The sequence below is a fragment of the Crocodylus siamensis genome, chromosome 3, assembly GCF_052110815.1.
Source record: "Crocodylus siamensis isolate JL-2025a chromosome 3, ASM5211081v1, whole genome shotgun sequence".
Lineage (NCBI taxonomy): Eukaryota > Metazoa > Chordata > Crocodylia > Crocodylidae > Crocodylus > Crocodylus siamensis.
In genome coordinates this window covers 109,730,325-109,753,442 of record NC_143397.1, presented here as the reverse complement: position 1 = coordinate 109,753,442, position 23,118 = coordinate 109,730,325, and positions in this window count along the sequence as shown.

Sequence of the window (23,118 nt, the reverse complement as noted above, 5' to 3'; positions counted from 1 at the left end):
GTCACCATCCAGTTCAGAAGGAGGGTCTTGTCCTGGTTCCTTCTCCAGTGGAGTTGGTGCATCCACAGGGCCCCAACCGAGGACACCGGTGGCCCTGAGCCACCATCCCACCTACCAAATGCTGCCTCTTCCCCACATGCTGCTGCAGGACCTTCAGACCCATGAGAAAGAAGCTGTTTGTGAGAGTTTGCAACATTTCTAAGATAATATGCTCTGTTCTGAGGCAGTGTGCTGCCCAGCCTCAGATCAGGGGTCATGCTGCTGAAGGATGCTGGAGTGGGGGCCTCAGTGGGATGGGCTGCTGGCAGCCTGAGGAGCCCTCCCCCAGTGACACATCACTATGGATGCCAGGCCATAGAGTTGTGGGGCTGTGCTGAGGCTGGTCCCCTACTGGCAGGGCTGACCGGGAGTAAATTAGGTTTATTTTGTTTCTCTCTCTCTCTCTCTCTTTCCCTTTGTCTCAATCATTTTTTTTTCCCTGGGCTGACAAGTTCTAGCCTATTTAGTCTCTCCCTGTACAGAAGCTTCCCCATACTTCCTGTCACCTTGTTGCTCTTTGTACTTCTTTTAGTTCTAGTCTTTTCTTCTTGAGGTAGGGCAATCAGGATATGCACAGTGTTCAAGGCATATTGTCTAAAATCTTGTCTCACTGAAATTAATGAGTTAGGCCAATGCCAAGGGCTTCAAAAATCCTCCCCATGGTGGTAGCTTGGATGCATATGAAAAAAAGTTTCTCACACAGCAGCCTGATCTTCCTGTATATGGAGACAGAAAAGCGTTTAGCTAGGATGAAGAAAAATTCATCTTAACACATCAGGGCCTATAACACCAACTAGACCTCTACAAAATTATCCAGCTTTGCTTTGCAAATATTTACATACAAGAGACAAAAAAAAAATCACGTTTAAACTAGAACTCTGAGCACTGTTTAACATTCTTTTTTATCAAAAGGAAAGGGAGAAAGGAAAATGTAATGTACAACAAATAAAGTTATTAATTGTGCCCAAGCTGAAATTATAATCAATATTCACAACAGGTATGTCTCTTTTCACAGCAATAGTGGACATAAGTGGTATCATAAGTGATTTGCCTGTGAAACCTGATTTTGTTTTTTAAAAATAAGTAAGTCAGACCTATTGAGAGAGAGTGTTCTACCTGAACTAGGAGGAAGGTTTCCTGCTTTCTTATAAAATAGACAGCCTGTGCTTTCAAGCTAAATTCACTGCAGTACAGCATCTAAGTGCTTGTGGCATCTTATCTTATTCGTAAAGAAAAATCGTAACAGAGTAAAGTCTTAGGGCTCCCTTGAACAGATTGGACCTGACTGGGAGGTAATTACCTACAGACTAACCATGAAGAACTCTAACATATAATAACAACGCAGTCAAAATGCATATAACAGCAGCCATATGTATTAAGCAAACAATGTATGTTTCCAACTAGTTATCAGTTCTTAAATGTAAAAATAAACCCCTTTTCACATATTTCTTAGAGAAAATGTCTAACATTTTAAGCAGTATGGCCTTGTAATATATTGGGGTTCCAAGGGCAGCCATGACATCCCCTGGTGGATCCACAACCTGGCCCCATTCTTCCCTCCCTTTTCTCTCACTTGCCATGCCTTGATGTAATAATAAGATTAAAGGGGAGGCTGCCCATGGGCCTTTGTGTGGGCCCCAGTCTAGCTGTACCCCCGCTGGGGTTCCCTGGCACCCTTCTGGTCTCTGCTATGCCCTCAGGTTTAGCAGGCACTCTCTATCCCCAGACGCTTTGCTGAGCCTCTCTAGACTGTGCCACTGCAGGGCACCTACAAATTTAAAGGCTAATTGCATGGTTCCATTCCTACCCTACATCATACCCCAAGCCTCATGGGTGTTCCTATGATGTTTGCCTTTGGAGGCCTTGGCCTTCTTGGCTGCTGCCCCTTTCTTCTTAGCTAGACCTTCTAGCCTGGACCTACTATATCAGACCTGGCTTTGAGACACCAACTCTTGTCTAGCCCGCTCAGGCGCTGGGCCCCTGGACCCTTCTAGCTCTGTGGCCTCACACTCTGCCTGCTCCTGGCTCCACCCCTGCTCAGGCCTTGAGCCTGCTCCAGCAGGCCTCAAGGTGATCATGTGCCCCTATGGCACTAATCGGACCTCTATATACTGCCCCTTACAGCCCCAACCCAAACTGCCCTTCTAAACTGCAACACAATACTCCCCCTCTATGCGGCACTGGTAAGGCTGCAGCTGGAGTACTGTGGCCAGTCCTGGGTGCCAAACTTCAAGAGGGATGTGGACAACATGGAGGGGGTCCAGGGGAAGGCCACTCGCATGATCAGGGGGCAGCAGGGCAGGCCCTACGAGGATAGGCTATGGGACCTGAACCTGTTCAGCCTCCATAAGAGAAGGCTGAGAGGGGATCTAGTGGCCTGTTACAAACTAGTCAGAGGGGACCAGCAGGCATTGGGGGAGTCCCTGTTTCCCCAAGCACCACCAGGAGTGACTAGAAATAATGGTCACAAGCTGGCAGAGGGTAAATTCAGACTAGACATCAGGAGGCGTTACTTCACTGTCAGGGTGGCTAGGATCTGGAACCAGCTTCCAAGCGAAGTGGTGCTGGCTCCTACCCTGGAGGTCTTTAAGACAAGGCTTGACAATCACCTTGCTGGGGTCGTTTGACCCCAGTATTCTTTCCTGCCTGCTCAGGTCCTTTCCGACTCTATGAAACAAACAATAAGCTCCCAGACTATAACATAAACACACAAGGGGAAGCAGCCTAACCTCTGTAGGACCTCTTGTGGTGATTGCACTTAGGATGCCTCTTTGTATCCTCTTATGATCTCTCAATGAACTATAGGTACCCCGACTTTCCCGCCTGCCATGTCTGGATGTTATTATTATATGTTCTAATTGATGATGTCACTAGTCGGGAGGGTTATTATATATAGGTTTTTTTTGTATGTTTTTTTGTTTTATTTTGTTTCGGTTTTTTTGTATGTCTCTATTGGGGTCCCAATACTATGGGTAAAATATCTCACTTGCTTTCTCAACTATCTACATGCACTTGCCAATATATACGTATTCACAGGCTGATTCAGATTAACATTTGTCTTTATTTTTATCTTTTTCACTCTATACAACTTTACTTTCAGGCAGAAGCTGTCTTTTTGTATCCTTTTTGTTTTCCTTCTTTAACATTATCTATAATATCAACTTTGTAACTCTACTTATATAGTGTTCTTATGCAATAGCTATCAACTTGGCTGAACAGAACTTAGTATTAATAAACAAAGTCTCTTTCTATCTGGTCTGTCTGCTTTTCTATTCCTGTTGTGGGCTTTTATTTTCAAACCCCGCTATATACTCTCTCTATTTTGTTGATATACGAGTCTACCTTTTATCCTGAGCATGACTGATGCCTTGAATCCTCTTGATGGGCAATCAGATGCCCTCTCCAAGTCTGAGAGAATGAGCCAAAATTCACTCTCTTCCTTTCTTTTTTTACTTTACAGGTCAGCAGTATAATGCATCCCACAGTTTGTCTCTTCGGGGGTCCACCCCTCGTCCTCAGAGCTCCACTCTCCCTGGCTCTGTGAGAAGTCTTCAGGTAAGCTTTTTATCCTCTGGGGATCCTCTTTCTTCCTCTTTTTCTCTTTTAGTCTCTGCTCTTTTCCTTGCTGAAGCTCTCATCTTTTCTCCTTGCTCTGATCTCAGAGTGTCTATCCTAATATGGTAATGGCTCCAGAAGCGGCATTCTCCGGGTCTTTTTGCCATGTCCGTGTTTAGTCCTTCACACCACTTCACCAGCAATTTATTCTCAGAGGAGGGGAGCAGAAGTAAGATTTGATATTCTAACTGATAAACCTAGAGATGGGCATTCTCATTATATTGATGTTCCTCTGCCTGCCAGGCAGCATCAAGATTTTCTTCTGTGAGGGTCCCCACCAGGTCCAATCTTTCCCGTAATTTTAGAAAAATATTGGATCATGTTTGTGTTGCTGACCCTGGGGCCTGTTAGGATTCTTGCAATAGGTCTAACACACCACAGGGCTGCTTCCCATACAATAACACAAAGGCGAAAAGCCTGTGGAGGACTGTGAAACATCTCAAATGGCTACCAGCAAGTATGGTAGCAATTAGTTGCAATTTCAAGGCTCTCCTGAGACAAATTTTCCAACCTCCCCTCCAGCGTTTGATTAAACTTCTTGACTAATCTGTTTATTTGGGGATGACATACTGGAGCCCTTACCAAATGAATTTTCAATAAGTCCCAGACCTCTTGCAGTAACCTGGACATGAAAACCATGCCTTGGTCACTTAAAACCTCCCTAGGAATGCCCACCTGGGAGAAGATCTTTCATAGTTCAGAGGTGCTTGTTTGTGCAGACTCCAAGTGGACCACCACAGCCTTGGAGTAGTGGGTGGCATAGTCAACCAGGACCAGAAGAAACCTAGACCCTGTTGATCTGGGCTCCAGCGGTCCCACCAGGTCCATTCCAACTCACTCAAAGGGTATGATGACCAATGGAACCAGTACTAGTGGGGCCTTATGAGCAAACTGGAGGGTGACAAGCTGGCACTTGGGGCACAATGCGTAATTTGATTTCTTGGTACACCGCCATCTAAAAAACCTCACCAGCACTCTGTCATGGGATTTTTACACCCAGATGGCCTCTGTCCATGAACAGTACACCATGAGCCAATTTTAAAATCTGGCTGTGGTACTGTTTTGGCACTAGAAGTTGGGACTGTCAGGCCCCTGTGGCCTTTTTTCTGGCCACCCTCACCAAAAGATCTCCTTGCACCTCGAAATGGGGGTCCTGGGCAACTAAGATTGCTGTAATCCCATTGGCCTGACCCAGTCATCCATACAGAAGGGCATAGATTGGGTCCTTCCTCAGATCTCAGACAAAATCCCAGCTTTCCCCCACCTGATCCAGTCCCTTATCCTGGGGATGCCAGAAGTTCCCTGACCTTTTGCATCCTCTGGTGAGGATTCAAGACTGCATTGCACCCAAATACTCTTTCCTGAGCATTTCTTCTGATTTACAAGGGCTTCCAGCCTTATCCTCCACTGCTCTTGGTGTGATCTGGTTTGCATCTGAAAGAGCTCAGGATTGAAAAGGGAAGTATCTTCCTGAGCTCTGGTTCCACTGAACTCAGGTCAGCTTCAGTTTTTTCCCATCCTCTGACCCAACCATAGCAACTTGATCATCAAGCCATAGTCACATCCCGCCACCATGGGAAAAGCCAGCCGGCAGGCCACCACAGCTCTCGCATGGCCCTCCTGTCCCCTGATGGTCATGCTTAGGTGTATTATTGGGTCATGTCAAGTGTTCCCATGAATGCAAGTACCATACATACATTCCCATATATACACTCCTTGATCAGGATATCTACAGGATTTATATATCACTCTTGGACAAAAGTCTGGCCAGAGCTTGAGTCTATGAACCCTACTACCAGGACATCCCCATCTTTAATCGGACCACATATTCTCTTAGTTCTTGGCTTTCCTGCCTTGCCTCAGAGACATAGGCATAAGTGTACCCATAATCCATCTGTGGGAAATCCCAATATTGATGACCTTTCTCTCCACATTATAAAAAAGTTATTTGAACCTCTCTTCTTCCTCTGGGGCTGTAGGGATGCCTGAGATAGCTCTCTTCTGTGGAGGGGTCACTCACGGGCTCTCCCCCTGGGGTCTCAGAAGCGACTGTAGTAATGCCCTAGCTGGGGCCCTCCTGAAAGGCCCGGTCTGTCCTCCCTGTAAATTTGGTTTCCTCAGGCCAGAAAGCTGCTGACTTTGCCAGGGATCCTGGCAATCTACCTCCACCCCCGTGAAGTCCTCTACTTTCCTGGTGGCATCCTCCAAGCTGGCCACCCAGTGGTGATACACCCACTTCTCTGTGAGGAGAATGACACAAAACTGTTCTAGACTTACGAGTTTCACGAGCCCCTCAGCTGACTGCAAGTCTGGGTTTAGCCAGTGGGTACCTAAATCCTTTAGTTTTTGGACTGTGTCTTGGAACCATGTGTTCAGGTCCCAAGTTCCCAATCTAAACTTGTGATGATAGGCCTCCTCAATGAGGCCCAGCCAGTCCAGTATGGCTGCTTTGAGGGTCTTATAATCCCAAACTAAATCTGCTCCCAGGACCTGGTAAGCCGCCTATGCCTTCCCAGTTAACAAGTGTGGGCTACCCTCATAGCCCACATATCCTGTGGCCACTGGTAGATCTCTGTCAGCTGCTCAAAAGTTTCCAGGAAGGGCCCCAGGACATCTGCAGGTCCCATCTTAGTGAGGACTCCACCCTCTATCCTCAGGGAAGCATAGGACTCACCAGCTTGGATAGGAGTCCATTTTGACTCCAAATGCTGCATCAGGAACTCCTGTTAGTGCTGCTGCTGCTTCCTCTGGAACTGCTGCTGCTGGAGTTGGAACTACTGGAACAGCTACTGTTGTTGCTGCAGCAGCCCCTCCATCAATTTTAGCAGGGCTCTTGTCTCCATGACTGGAGTTTGGTCTCCTGCATTCTCCACCACACATAGGGGGTTGGCACTGCTTCAGGCAGACCCAGGAACCAGTTTCCTCATCAAAGCCAGTCAGTTATTAGCTCCAGTCTAGTTATTATACATGCAGACAGCTTCTCACAGCAACTGAAATAGGCAAATGTGCAGAGAACAAACTCAAAGTTAGACTTCGGGTCTTTCTTCAGACCTGGACAGAGAGACAGAGAGTACGTGCCCAGGCTGCAATGCTTTCCATCAACATACCAAACTCAACTCCAGCTTCTCTTCCTGGGAGCTTTTAACTTCCTCTGAGCCCAGCCAATCATCTTTGTCAGCTGGCTGAGTGTTCCTAAGTAAGTAGGCTCTTATCCCCTAACCCCCTGCATCTGAGCTCTAGCCCCTGAGCCATGCACCCCATTACACCTACTCAATACCTCCTAACAAACTTGACCCTAAGCCACTAATGAATACTTCTTGGCCCTGATGATCCAACCAGTTATGTGTCTACTTGACAGTACTTTTCCTAGTATGTATTATTTTCAGAAGTTATGCTTAAGTCAAGGTATATCACACTCAGTGTTTTCCCTCTATCCACAGAGTTTTTCACCTTATTATAGAAGTAAATTGAGTTGGACAGGTATGACTTGCTCTTGATGAATACATACTGGATGTTCCTTATACAGGGAACCCTGCTTAATGCTGTTTTGCTTAGCGCTGTTTCCTATAGCACTCATTTCACTTTGATATCCAGCTTCACTTAATGCTCAGGGGTTTCACTGTAATGTTCACAGGTATTGGGAAGAAAGCATCAGTGGTGCGCAGCCTCGTCACCATCTCAGAGCCAAAAGAGCAAAAGTGAAAGTGCATCTGTGTATACAGTTCATTACTTTAATAATTTTATACATTATTTCAAAGTTCAAAGTATTAAATAAAGTATTTATATAAATTTAGATGTCTGAATTCATTGATTGTATAGTACTAGTGGAGGATTTCAGTGATTTATGTAGTACAAGTGGGGAACTTCAGGAATGAATTGTCTCTGTTTACATTCATTCCTATGGAAAAATTGGTTTCACTTAACACTTTCACTTAGCACTCAGTTTTTCTAGAACTGATTAAAAATGCTAAGCGGGGGTTGCCTGTAATTTTATTCTCCTCCTCCTTCCACCTTCACTATATTAACCAATTACTTCCAGTTTGTAAGCAGCAAATCGAAAAGAACTTTCCCCTTAGTTTGTCATGCCTCTCTACCACCTGTACCAAAAAAAAAAACACACCAAGAACTTGCTGGACTGCTTGTGCACTACTGTGTAGCTCTCCCAGCAGATATTTGGAAACTTCAGTTATTGTTTAAAGAGGGCCTCATTTACCTCTATAATAGACACCCACCCATGACATCACCCTTGCTATTCTCCATTATGACCATGACCAGAGACTTTCAATAAGCCTACCTCTGTCTTTATACTGCAACTTAGATCAAGCATACAGCTCTTTTACATATAGAGCAATACTGCCTCCTTTTTCCCCTCTCAGGTGCTTACTGAACAATCCATAACAGAGAGAATGGGGCTCCATGTTACTTTAGGGATGAGACAGCCACAAGGCAGACCCAGGTGAAAGAAGATGCTTGTTAGGGATTGCAGAAGGACAGAGATTCCAGCTCTGCAATAATACAATAGGGGAGAGCCTACCTGGGCAGCAGAGCACCTATTGCAGAGCTAGCAATGCTGCAATAATACAGTAAGTTAGAGCAAGGGTACCACTGCAGCCGATAGGTCAGCCAGCAAACCTGATTGGAGTCATCTGTGGCTGGCTGGGGGAAGACACATGACTGGGAGGAACACAGCTCAGGAAAGATATAAGTTCAAGGCTTGGGCTAAGGAGGTAGTATGGTCCTGCAGGCTGCCAGGGAGGCAACTCTGCACCAAGATGGCTTTAGCAGAGCAATAGGCTGAGATCCTGCTACAATAATGTCTAACAATGCAGAACTAAAAGCTTGTCAGGAGCCTTATAAGCCCCAGGATAAGAAGGGGGCTTGGAATGCAGCTAGGGTACTTAGAGTTTTAGTTATAGCCCAGGGGTTTATGTTCTTTTTTGTTAGAGTTTATACTGGAGGACTGGGTTGAGAATAATTAGGGGGGTTGGTGCCCATGGGACACATGACTGCTCTGAGCCCTGTCCAGGCCTGAGCTGCAGGCCTGACACATGGCTGCCAGGAAGCGTTGAGCCCTGAGCTCTGGAAGGGTGAGACCAGAGCCAATCGTCTTGGTGCACTGTGACCAGTGGGGTCTCACAGGGCTCTGTCCTAGGGCCTGTTTAACATCTTCATCAATGATGTGGACATTGGTGTCAGAAGCAGACTGGCCAAGTTTTCCAACGACACCAAACTCTGGGATAAAGCATCCACACCTGAGGCCAGGCAGGTGATCCAGGCAGATCTGGACAGACTCATGAAATGGGCAGACGAGAACCTGATGGTGTTCAACACTGAAAAATGCAAGGTTCTCCACCTTGGAAGGAAAAACTTGCACCATACTTACAGGCTCGGTAATGCTACGCTGGTTAGCACTACAGATGAGAGGGATTTGGGGGTCATGGTTGACCACCATATGAACATGAGCCTTCAGTGTAATGCTGTGGCTAGTAAAGCAAGCAAAAAGCTGGCTTGCATCCATAGATGTTTCTCAAGCAGATCCCGGGACGTCATTCTCCCGCTGTACTCAGCCTTGGTGAGGCCACAGCTGGAGTACTGTGTCCAGTTTTGGGCTCCACAATTCAAAAAGGATGTGGAGAAGCTTGAGAAGGTGCAGAGGAGAGCCACGTGCATAATCAGAGGTCAGGAAAATAGACTTTATGATGAGAGGCTGAGAGCGATGAGGCTATTCAACCTGGAAAAGCGCAGGCTCAGGGGTGATCTGGTGGCCACCTATAAGTTTATCAGGGGTGCTCATCAGGATCTGGGGGAATGACTGTTCACCAGAGCCCCCCAAGGGATGACAACATCGAACGGTCACAAACTCTGCCACGACCAATTCAGGCTGGACATAAGAAAGAACTTCTTCATTGTCCGAGCCCCCAAGGCCTGGAACAGACTGCCACCTGAGGCGGTTCAAGCACCCACTTTGAATGCCTTCAGAACACATTTGGATGCTTATCTTGCTGGGATCCTATGATCCCTGCTGAATTCCTGCCCCTGGGGCAGGGGGCTGGACTCAGTGATCCTCTGGGGTCCCTTTCAGCCCAAATGTCTATGAAATCTATGAAATATGCTTGATATGACACAGATGGAAATGTGTTTTATGATTCATCTTCTGATTATAAATGTGCTGAGTGTGTCCATGTGTCTGGGTCTACCCATACTCGGGTCTAAGAAACAGAAAAATCTAATATGACTTTTATCTTGCTAATCAGCAAGTTAAGAGTACATTTATAAAAAGGATTTACAGGTTTGTTAAATTATTAATAGAGGTTTTATTAATAGATGTTATAGTAAATAGTGTTTAAATTGTTAGACAGTTACAGAATTTACCAGATCATTAGGTTTTTATAACCATCTAGAACAAGTTCTGAAGCTACACTTCTGACTAGAGCCAGATTGTTTTTCTTTAACAGTAAATTGCACCTGCAATTTCAGGGGTGCAGACAGAAGTGTAGCTGCCAGCTAGCTGTAACTCAGAAGATTTTCTGCAAAATGTTCTGAATTACAATGTTACTCCAGACCAAACAGAAGTTCACTGTTGGTTCCAGAGGGAGGGGAATCTAGCTGCCAGCTGGAAGCCTGCAGCCAGGTTCCCATAGCAATGGCCAGGGCTCACTGCCAGTACTCGCTGTTTTCAAAATGGGAGGGGAAAGGCAGCAGAGGGAGCTCATTCTTGGGGCTCCCCAGCTGGTGCTGAAGGGTAGGGTGGGTGAATTGGAGCCACTCCCCCCCCCCCAACCTTGGGGGGCTTCAATATACTTGCCCCAGCCTCCGGTGGGGGTTGGAAAAAAATCCCAGACTGAACCCCCTCTGCACCCTTCTCCCTTCCCATTCTGAATACAATGACAGGCTGGGAGCTCGCAGACACAAGTTACAAAAGAGGCTACATTTTGAACCATCTTCATCTAATACCTCATGCAATGAGGGGTCAAATTTTCACCCAATCAGCCATTTTTGAAGCTGTCTGCAGCCATGTGCTTGTGTTTGGTCACAGCTATAAACTGCTTTGTGTGGCCAGATCAGGCAAAAATTGTTACTTCAGTCTGTGCCCAGTGCCTGAACACCTTTGAAAAAACAATTGTTAAGTGTGGAGGTGACACAGATTTTTGGTGAGACTTGGGCTTCCCACTGCCTCCACTCCTTTTTAAAATGGTACGGAGGTTTCTAAGTTATTTAGGCACTTCTGGGAGTTTTAGCACAAGTTGCTTGTCTGATAGAGAGATAATGACTGAGCTAGGATTTAAAGCCAAGGCTCCTGGAGTCCCAGAACAATGTTTTAACTGCAGGGATCATCCATCCTCACTTGTAGGGGGATATACTTAAAAAATTCAGTGCCAGAAGGAATACTTTGCTCTCTTTATACAGGCAGCAAATTATTCCTCCCTGTACTACTCAGCATCAGCCAAAAAGTTCCAAGAATTGCACCTCTCAGAGTCCCCCAAAGGTCTCTAGCAGATGATACCTTTACTGCCCTCACTGAAAACATAGTTTAGCTTTATATTAGACAAGTAGCTGACATTTAGATACAACACTTATTTCTATGGCAACATACTGGTATGGAAGGCATCTTGATGTCATTGCAGCCTCTGGAAGACAAATGACGTTTTTCTTTCAAAGTATGCAGTATTATCTGTAGCAGGAGAAACACCAAAATTACAGGATCAGTAGACTGCTAATTTCTGAATTTTTCTCTTGCTTTACCTTACTGGCAAACAGCCTTTCTACATGGCTGTCTTGAACTGTCATTACATAAGAATACAGGAGCTGTCATCATGGACCAGATCCGATATCCACCTAGTGTGGTATTATGTTATTGACAGTCACCAGCACCAGGTGCTCAAGCAGGAGTAAGGAACCCACAGCAGGGAGATGTGGAATAAGTTGGCTGTGATATTAGGCCTGAGTCTGGTATCTAAGAGTATCTATACATGTGCTCTGGGGTGGGGGGACACTTTTATTACAGAGGCTCCACGAGCTGGTTTATTTCAGGTTCCCACAGTATCGTGTGTATTCAGCATCCTGTACTTCAAAATGGCAGCAGGGGCACTTGCGCTAAAGCTCGTTTGACAAGGTTTGGTCCAGGTGCCCCCACCACCATTTTGAAGTGCAGGGACACTGAATACAAGTAACACAGAAGAGTTAAAGATTGACTTAAACCCTGAAGCAGGAGGTTTAATATCCCTCCATTCCTACCCACCTGTAGCAAACATCATCTGGATCAAGTTATAGATGTAAATTATTCAAAAATTGCCTATTAAATAAAATGATATGTAATTTGCACTTACTGGGAATGTTTAGTACTGGTAATGACATCTTTATTCAGCTCTTCATTCAAGCATTTTAAACTTTGCTATTTGTGGTTGTTCGGCGGAACATTAGTAACAGACTTTTTTTTTATATGAACATGAATCTTTAGCTCCCCAAAACAATGCTTTGTTTAGAATTTCTTGGAAAGGAACCATAAATACAATGCAAGACAAACAGAGGTCACAGTTTGCAAGAGTGAGTGATTTTTAGATGCCTTAAGGTTTAGCTACTTCATGGTCAAGCCTTTCCATCCCTGGGATTTGTAGATATCATATCAAAAGTGTGCTTTTAAAAGGATCTACAAAGTCCTTTTACAGAGATTCAATAGATCATCTCCGCACTTGGGGCAGCTGTGATGCATTAAAGCAGTGGTGACTTCCAGCTGCCACAGGGCTGCCAATATGATGATGCAGCTGTAGCAGCAGCTGCTTTTTTCCTGCTCCTCTCCAACTTCAAGTCCACACCTGGGGCTGCTGCCCCAGTTGCCCTGCCTTCCTTACACTGCTGTCCTTCTACTCTGCAGTCTCACTCAGGGTTTCCTTAAACAGGTAGCTTTTCCCAGTTTAACAAATCCTCTCTGCATCCATGCTTTGCATCCTTTTCTAAGCAATAGAAAAAGACATGTTCACTGGAAGATGCCTCCCTTCATAAGAAATGATATATCCCATATAAGCTATGTTGTTTTCATTGTGCCAAAACTATAGCAGTGACTCTGTCACATTTTTCTTCCATCACTTTTTCCTTGGCAGCTAACTCTGGTGTTACTAAGACCTTCTGGAGACTAAGGATAAATGTTCAACTATAAAAAGGCTTGTTAAGAGGATAGTAATCACTTGTTTTCTGTGTCGACCGGGGGACAGGACTAGAATTAATGGGTTGAATGCCACAATGAGGCATGTCCCCACATGCATTGGTGTGCAGTTGCTGCAGCAAAAATAGCAGTGGTACAAGTTAGTGCCACTGCTTTTTGCTGCTGCACACGCCCCTGCATATGGGGTTGGTGCAGGGCAAATTGGCCCTGGATAGGGGAGCCAGCATCAGTGCTGGCCCCAGCAGCCTTACCTGGGGTTCTGGGTGCCTCCCAGTGCAGCAGCAGCAGTGATACAGCAATTTGGAGCCTGGCTGGGAGCTAAAGCTTGGCTCTGGCCAGCCAGACTCTGGTTTATGGTGGTGCATGCTGCTGCCACATTCATCTTTCAGTGGCAATTTTTTTGATACCAAGGTCTCCCAGTGCAGCAAATTTTTAGCAGCATAACAAATGGGTGAATATGTGCCTGTGGCAAAATGGAGCTCCCCGCCTAGCCACAGTGCTAGGTTCCACATTTGCCTTTGGGCATGCCCCCCACCTGACTCGTCTGCCATGCGTTGTTCTTAATTAATTAAGATGTTAATTAAGGTGGGAGGCTGCCCATTCATGCCCCGATGCCAGAGAGTGCTATCTGCAGCTCCGTACACCGGAGCCCATGCCTTGCAGGTGGCATCCTGATGTTACAGCTGGACCAAGCTTAGGCCTCATCATCAGGCCTCAGTCACACATATTCATACTGCCCTCCTCTCCCTAGGGCCTCTCACATTCCACCCTCTCTCACAGGGTTTCTTTCATGTGTCAACAACTTATTCTGCCTTGCTTCCTCTTAGAGTGGGCCCCGTAGGCCATAGGCTTAGCTAGTCCATTCCTTGGGTGGTACATCTTTTGGGCCTCTCCCATGACCCTCACCGGGGTAGTGACCAGCCAATTACCCATTCAGGTCTAAGCTTGCTCTGAACCCTTCTGGAGGCAACTATATATACATATGTAAGCATACTGGGCTCTCAGCCCTCTGGTTTTTCCCCCCTTCACTGGGGTTTCTCATCTCCGACCCCTTACTGGGGCTACTCATCTCTTCTACCTCACTTGGGGCTACTCATCTCTGCCCCCTCACCTGGGGCTATGCGGGCTCCCCTTCTCAGTGGGCTCAGGTGGCTGTAGCTGTGCCTGGCCCCAACTACCTTTTCTCAGGGTCTTACACCCCCCCTCCCCCAAAGCTCAGGTGGCTGCAGCCATGCCTGGCCCCCACTCCCTCCTCAGGGTCTTGCACCCCACAGGGAGGAGGTGGCCGTAGACATGCCTGGCCCCCACTCTCTCTCCTTGGGGTCTTGCACCCCACAGGGCTCAGGTGGCTGTAGCTGTGCCTGGCCCCACTCTCCCTCTTTGGGGTCTCTCACCCCACAAGGCTCATGTGGCCATAGCCGTGCCTGGCCCCAACTGCCTCTGGTATTACGTGACCCCCACCGAAGGTGAGGGATAGGGTTAAGCTGCCCCTACCTGCCTTTCACCAGGATGATCACTGTCCTGGCATTTCCTGGGGGATCCCATGACACTGAGAGCTCCACCAAGCTACTCACTCCCAGCAGGTTGCAGTTTTAGGTCATGCCCAGGACCAGGAGCCTTCTAAACCATCCCCTACAGCTCCCCACTTAGCTCCAGGTTGTTATGGAGCCTCACAGCCAGTCAATGTTGCTGCCTGGCCAGCAAGCAGGCAACTAAGCTGTTTATATGGACGGCCAGAGCTCTAAAATGGCTGCCACAATTAAGCACCTACTGGCTGCTTGTCCCCATTCTTAAAGTGGCAGGCAGCAACAGTGCCCTGCCACACACCGTCCCCCTTTAAATGGTACATGGGGGATGTTTCCCCTGCTGCTCCTCCAAGCAGGCTCCCCTCAGAGCCTGTGAGAGCCCTAAAGTGGCGAGCACCCCAAATACACACCTTCCCCTTAAAATGCTTCACTTGGCTGCCTTCCCTGCTGGGCTATGCCACAGCCTACTGCATCTCATGCCATGTGCAGTTTGTGGCACCTCAAATGGCTTTGAGTGCACCCATGGGGGCACACCCATGGAGATTTAGGTTGGATTTTAGGAAAAACATTTTAACTATAAGGATGGTTCAGCCCTGGAACAGGTTCCCTGGAGAGTTGTGGGATTTCCATTATTAGAAGTTAGAAAATACTTGTCTGGGATGGTTTGGACAGCAGTGATCCTATCTTGATCAGTGGGTTAGACTAGATGATCTCATAAGGCCCTTTCCAGACCTGTTTTTCTATGTTTCTATGATACAAATTTTATATTTGTGCAATTTTACATACTTCAGTGGAGTTCCTTAGACTCACATTAGCTTGAGATCAGCCACCTCCAGTTATAATTAGCACACATTTTTTAAAGCAAATCAATTGCTTCTGAATGCTTCCCAGCTGACAGCCCAGGAAATTGCAGTCCTATATATAGCCACAGTACAGGTGTGGCATGGACAGTATTAAAGTAAACTTCCTCACACTGTTTTCTGAAAGTAAGCCTGTGCTTGAAATGAAACAGCTTTTTCTGTGGGCTTTGTTCATCATAGGCTAGTAGGACCAACTTTTTTGGCAAGCATGCTGCAAATTAGCCCTGCACCCTCTCTGAGTGCCACTCTAATCCTCGTCCCTTGCCCAGTCTGTTACTCAACCCTCACAGGCACAGGCTCTTCTTCCTGCCCTAATCTGCTGCCTAATCTGCTGACCTGGGCTCCCAGCCAGAGAAGTGCAGGCAATTCCTTGAATCCTATGTTCTCCTGCAGCTGAGAGCTGTAGTCAGCTGATGAAGCTCCCATCCAGAGCTGATGGGTGCTCCCAGCCTCTGAAGCACACAGGAGCCTTGAAAGACTCTCATGTGCTCCAGAGGCTAGGAGTACTGATCACATGTTCAGTTAATGGTGTGATAGGAACTAGCCACAAAGTTATTACACATATTTTATGTAATAACTTTGTAGCTTATTCTTCATTTTATCACCCCATTTATGGAATGGACATGTGGCCAGGTCAGAACTTAAGATGTGTGTAACAGGGCCTTGATCTTGGGCTCTGTTATGATCCAGAGATCCTCACCAAACTCGGGGAAACTGGGAGACTTACCAAGAGATGAAGAACTGGTGGCTCAAGAGAGAGAGCTGAGACACTGATGTCTGGGGCAGACAGGGCAGCCTCCTTGTGTGGAGCAGGTCATGGGCACCCAGCATTATCTCCTATTGGCCAGGAAGAGCCTGACTGGAAGATAAGACTGCACAGGCCCCAGAGAGATTTCCCCAGATGGGGAGAGCACAGCAAAGCAGAGCTTCTGTGAACTGCATAGAGGCGTGGGACTATCAACAGAACCTGGACCAGTGGACCAGAGATGGAGTGAAGCAAAGCAGGATCCCAAGGCCCTCCAAATGTTCCCTGGCAGTGACTCTTAAAGCCATAGGATAGAGGAAAGACTACCAAGCCTGACAAAGTGGGACGTTTAAAGGGGTTTATGCCCTGGGACAGTGAACTTAGCCCAGAGATGTGAGCCAGTGAGTGATGGACACTTGCCTGATAGACTTAAACCAGAAACCAGCCCCTCATGGGATTTAATAAATTGATGAGTGAAATAGATCAATCCCAGCTGGTAAACCAGGTATCTGATTTGACTGTTGAGAAATTGATAAGCAGAATGCCAATGGACTTTGTAGCCTAATTGAGTTGGGGATGGGACATTAGTTAATTGATGTAGCACAAGTGAAATTTGATGACATGGTGAAAAATGTCAATCAGAGGCTTAAGCCATTGATCAGGTGCAATAAAAATTAAACCAGATAACCACTAGGAAGATGTCTGGCCAGTTACCAGGCCTTAATACCCATCTGTGGGAGGATGAGACTTGAAGTGGGTCACAAGTCAATACCTATATTGGTGTGGTAAGGAAAGGGTGTTGGGGGAGGCAGAGCCCTGTAAAGGAAGATCGTGAGTCACCCTACTCACTCCCTGTAGCAAACATCTCACCTCTCCTTATTCTCCTTCTTCAGTTTAACATCAAGGTGTGGCGGATGAGCATTAAGGGAAGTAATTGAGTATGAAGGGGAGTGGCAGTGGATCAATTACCATCAAGTACAAAACTCTCACAGGGGTGCATTAGCTGGGAAAATTCTTCTTGAAGGCAGGCCCAGGGCAGGGATCGAGAGTGAAGCAAGATGGATACAACCTCTCCTATGACACCACTGAGTGTACCCCAAGACTGGCACCATGTCCATGGATTGATTTTACAATGATTTCATGGACAACAGGCACAAATGGAAGAACAGGTATGAGTACACTCCCAGGAAGCAGATGTGCAGATTACCTTGCTGAGCTGACAACAAAAACTCAGTGAAAAGATAGAAGCACAACAGCCTGTGGTGATCTGAGCCACAGGGGGTTTAAAAATCCTGAAAATGACTGCAGATGATGACATAGAGGCCTACCTAGAAACTTTTCAAAGAGAAGCCATAGAAGCAGGTTGGGATCAGAGTAGGTGGGCCAGCCAGCTAGGTCCCCTGTTGATCAAACAAGCACAAGCAGCCTATAGAGCTCTGTCAAGGGCCAAAGCCAGTGATTTGCAGGAAGTCACTTGCATAGAGTTGAGATTTGCCCTAAGCTCCTGCTGATAGTACTCTGGGGCAAAGAAGCATGAAGAGAAATGGCCAAGAATACTGACCCAAACTCTGAGAGATCTGATAGAAAGATGGGTCCAGCCCAAAGGGAACACAGTACCCAAAGAGCTGGTCCTCTTAACATTAGAATAATTCCTTGAAGATTTGGAGGATGATACACAACACTGGGAGAGGAGGCATCAACCCCAGGGGATGGAGGAGGTGCTTCAGTTGGCAGAGGCATTTAGGGCACCTGAGAAAGGGGGAGTGAGGGAGAAACCAAAAAAATAGCCTGCAGCCACAGCATCAAACATATCACAACAGGAGGCTAACACCAAGAGGCTTAAACCAGTTAGGATCTTCTCCAGAACACCCAAGGAATGTCAGTGTACATAAAGTGAGCTCTTATAGATGTGGAGCTGCCAGGGGCATAGCCTACTATTGTCAATGCAAAGGAAGGGACCAATGTTCCTGGAATAAAGTATCCAATGTACTGGGTGACAGATCAGTAGAGAATCCTCAAAAAAAACAAATGGAATGTAGTTTTAGCCTGCTCAAGAGCTCAACCCAAATTCCCAAACCTATGACGAACATGAAGGTGGGGTTCTTAATAATAACCGCCATGGTCAATTTTGGATGTACTCAGATCATATTAAAGGAGGGCGTTCTGGCCCCACAGGTAGGAGGAAAGGATATCAACATAAGCATAGTGTGTATGCATGGGGCTTCATATACTTATCCTCAGAGGCAAGTGTGCCTAACTATCATGGGGAGAACAAAAGAAATTGCAGTTGGGTTTGTTCACACCCTACCATGTCCAATGCTCCTTGGGCAAGACTGGACCCATTTTCATGAAATAATTGACAAAGCTTTGGGATGCAGATGTAAAACCCACACTCAGTATGAACTGTCAGAAGCACTGGAGAAGGGATTGGCAGGCGAAGACCAAGAACAAGGTAATGGGGACCCCTCACTCAGTCTAGGGGAGTTGATCAGTGAAGGCCAATTCAGGGAAGACCAAGAGAGAGAACCAAAATTCCATCACATGTATGCATATGGGATAGCTAAGCAGGATGACAAGGTGCTGCAGCCCAACTTGATGTCAATCAAGGTATCTGTGGTTTGAGGCAAGGGGTGGCCTGTTATATTGTATAGAAAAGGGGAGGATAGAAGTGCCTCAGGTATTGGTTCCCCAAAAATACTAATGATCACTGTTACACATTGCTCATGCTCTCCCACAAGAAGGACATCTAAGGCAGGATATATTGGCCAGGTCTTCGCAAAGAAGTGAAGCCATTTTGCTGAGCCTGTCCAGAATCCCAGAGAGTATCAGATGTCATCCCGTCTAAGGCCCCTTTGCAGCCCTTGCCTATCATTCAAAGCCCCTTTGATAGGTTGGCTTTAGACACTGTAGGCCTGTTCCCCAGAAGTATGGCAGGATACCAGTATGTGCTAGTAATCATGGACTATGCCACCCAGTACCCAGAGGCAGTCCCTACTTTGTCCATGATGGCCCCAAAAGTGGCTGAAGAATTGATTAAATGGATATCATGGGTGGAGATTCCTCATGAGATTCTGACTGATCAAGGGACTAATTTTATATCAAGTGCACTGAGGGGTATATGTAAAACATTAAAAATTCACCAGTTACAGACCCCCCAAAAACCAATGGCCCAGTGGAATGGTTCAACTGCACATTAAAGACTATGATTAAAGCCAATATCCAAGAGAATGTGAGGAAATGATTGCTGAGTATACCGCTGTTGTTGTTTGCAATATGAGAAGTCCCACAAGCCTTGTTGGGCTGTTCCCCATTTGAGTTCATATATGGCCATCACCCACAAGGGCTAACAGATTTAATCTTTGAGGGCTGGCAAGAGGGAAAACCAACAAATAGGAAGGGACCCTGCCAGATAGTAGAGTTGAAAAAGTGTCTACGGTGTATATAACAAATAGTCTGGGACAACTCAGAAAGAAATCAAGAATGTCAGAAAGGATATTATGATAGGAAGTCTAAGTTGAGAGAATTGCAGGAAGAAGACCTTGTTTTGGTGCTTTTACCAAACCACCCTAGTAAGATCCTCTCCAAGTGGCAAGGACTCTTCAAGATAATTAGAAAGACAGGCCTGGTAGATTACAAGGTGGAGCAGCCTACTGAAAAGGGGCCCAAGTATACCACATAAATTTACTAAAGACATGGGAGGAACCTAAGAGTTGGCTTATGGACCCTAGATCAATTGAACATGAGCTTGAACCAGATAGTGAGAGACTAAGTCCCAAAAGGAAAAGTGAGGGTTTGGTAATCGGGGCCCACCTCCCTAAGACCCACAAAAGGCAGCTGGAAAAGTTGATAAAGTAGAATCATAGAAAATGAGGGTTGGAAGGGACCTCAGGAGGTCATCTAGTCCAACCTCCTGCTCAAATCATATTTTATACTCAGAGCATTTTAAGGATATGTCCACTGAAGAACCAGGGAAGGCTCTGAGGGGTTCAACATCAGACAGCTACACTTCCAGGTTGCATATTATAAGGGAGCAGTGGAGGTGGCTACCTCAATATTTGTACAGGCCAGTAAAGGAGGAGTTAGATCAAATGTTGAGAAAAAGGATATTGAAGAATCATGTAGCCCCTAGAGGAACCAAATGGGATGATCAGATTGTGTGTAGATTTCCACTAAGTTAATGGTGTATCAACCTTTGATGCATTCCCAATGCCACAGATTGATGAAATGTTAGAACAAATTGTGCAAGCAGAATGCATGGGATATTGGCAAATCCCAATGGCATAAGAGTGAAAACAGCTTTTGGCACACCCTGGAAACTTTTTCAGTTCAAGAGGATGTTTTTCAGCCTGTACGTAGCAGTGCATGGGATTCTTCCATCCTAAGTGCAGAACTTTGCATTTTTCCTTGTTGAACTTCATGATCTTTTGGTCCAAACCTTCAATTTGTCTAGGTGACTCTGAATCCTAGCCCTCCCCTCCAGCATATCTACTACACCCCCCAGCTTGGTATCAGCCATGAACTTGTTAAGGGTGGACTCCATCCCATCTTCCAGTTCATTAATATTGAACAAAACCTGCCCCAGGACTGACCCCTGGGGCATTCCACTTGATACCAGCTGCCAGATAGACATTGAGCTATTGATTACTATCCATTGAGACCAACAATCCACCAGACTTTCTATCTGCCTTACATTCCATTCATCCAATCCATACTTCCTCGGTACCTGGTACCTGGTATAGGGGAGAAGCAGTTGGGGACCAACGAGGGCCCAATCTCTCTTGTGGCAGTGCAATTCTGGTCCCTTGTCTGCCAGGGCTCCACAGACCCCAATGCAGAAGCTTGCAGCCTCCCTGCTGCCTGCTGAGAGCAGCGCAAGCTCTGTGGCTGGTGGCGGGGGCCTGCCCAGAGCCCAGCCAGCTATGATAGGCAGTTAGAAGGCTGCAAGCATCTGTGCCAGGGTCTACAGAGCCCCAGCCCAGCTGGTTGCTGGCACAGCGTGTACATACACTTTGGGATGGGTAGAGGGGAAGGGGCCAGGGCTACACTGCCACAAGAAAGATTGGGCACCTTGTGGTTCCCCCACCATCTGACCCAAGGCATGCACTGGCATGCCAAGCAAAATGTCTTCATGGAGCATGCTCTGGCATATATGCCAGGGGCTGCTGACCCCTGGCATAAACTATTCAGAAAGAACAGGCAGGGGAGAAGAGGAGGAGGAGTTGTGCTTTATGTAAAAGAGCTGTATGATTGCTCAGAGCTCCAGTATGAAACTGAAGATAGGTCTGTTGAAAGTCTGGGTTAGGGTCAGAAGGGAAAGCAACAAGGGTGATGTTGTGGTGGGTGTCTGCTATAGACTGCCAGACCAAGAGAATAATGTGGATGAAGCTTTCTTCAAGCACCTAGTGGAAGTTTCAAGATCACAGGACCTGGTTCTCATAGGGGACTTCAGTCACCCTGCTGGGAGGGCAATACAGCAGTGCATAGGCAATCCAGGAGGTTTTTGGAAAGTGTTGGGGGTCAACTCCCTGATACAGGTGTTGGAATGGCCAGTTAAGAGCCATTTTCTCTTGACCTGCTGCTCACAAACAGCAGGAAGAATTGGTGGGGAATGTATTAACAGATAGTAAATTGGGCAGCAGTGACCATGGGATGATTGAGTTCAGGATCTTGAGGAAAGAAAGGAAAGAGACCAGCAAAGTAAGGACCCTGGATTTCAGAAAAGCAGACTTAGACTCACTCAGGGAATTCGTGGGCAGAATCCCCTGGGAGGCCAGTCTGAGGGGATAAGGAGTCCAGAACAGCTGGTTGTATTTTAAAGAAACCTTACTGAGGGTGCAAAAATGAACCATCTTGATGCACAGGAAGAATAGCAAGTATGGCAGAAGACCAGCTTGGCTTAGCAGGGAACTTGTCAATGAGCTAACTACACAAAAAAGAAGAGCAGTAGACGTGATATACCTTGTCTTTAGCAGAGCTCTAGATACTATCTCACATAACATTCTCACAAGGAAGCTAAGAGAGTCCAGGTTGGATGAATGAACTGTAAGATGGATAGAAAACTGGCTGGATTGCTGGGCTCAAAGGGATGTCTAGCTGGCAGCCAATATCAAGTGGAGTGCCCCAGGGGTCAGTCCTTGGGTTGGTTTTACTCATTTTTTACTCAGTATCTTCATCAATGATCTGGAAGAATAGATAGAGTGTACACCCTGAGCAAGTTTGCAGATGACACCAAGCTGGGTCAAGTAACAGACACACTGGAAGGTAGGGCTAAGATTCATAAAGACCTAGACAAAAGGAGAATTGAACCAAAATAGATATCATGAAGTTTAGTAAGGACAAGTGCAAAGTCCTGTACTTACGATGGAAAAATCCCATGCACCACAACAGGCTTGGAACCAACTGGCTAAGCAGCAGCTCTGCAGTAAAGGACCTTGGGTTTACACTGGATAATATGCTGAATGTGAGCCAACAGTGTACCCTTGTTGCCAAGAAAGCTAACAGCATACTGGGCTGCATTGGCAGGAGTGTTGCCAGCAGATCAAAGGAAGTGATTATTTCCCTCTATTCAGCACTGGTGAGACCACATCTGGAGTCCTGTGTCTAGTTTTCCACTACAGAAAGGATGTGAACAAATTGGAGATATACAGTGCAGGGCAACAAAAATTATTAGGGGGCTGGGCACATGACTAATGAAAACAAGCTGAGGGAACTGGTCTTATTTAGTCTGGGGAAGAGTAAACTGAGGGGGGTTTTCATAGCAGCTTTCTACTACCTGATAGGTTGTTCCAAACAGGATGGAGCTAGACTTCTCAGACATTGAAAATGAAAGAACAAGAAAGAATGGGTTTAAGTTGCTGCAAATCAAGTTTAGGTTATACATTAGGAAAAACTTTCTCACTAGAAGGTAACATCTACATGTGAAATTAATGCACAAAAAACTTTCCTTTGGGGTATGTACACATGCACCCATCAGGAGCAAATTTGCTCCCGGGCTGGCAGGGGGCACTGGGATCAGGCCTGGGTTCTGTGGGGTAGGGGAAGCTCTCCTACCTTTGAAGCAGCTGCCTCCCAACCTGCACTCCTGCCCTGGGCAGCTGCGTGCTGCCCAGCCCCTGCTCCAGTCTGTGAGCTGGAGCTCACAGAGCTCCTACAGCAGACAGCTGCCAGCCCCAG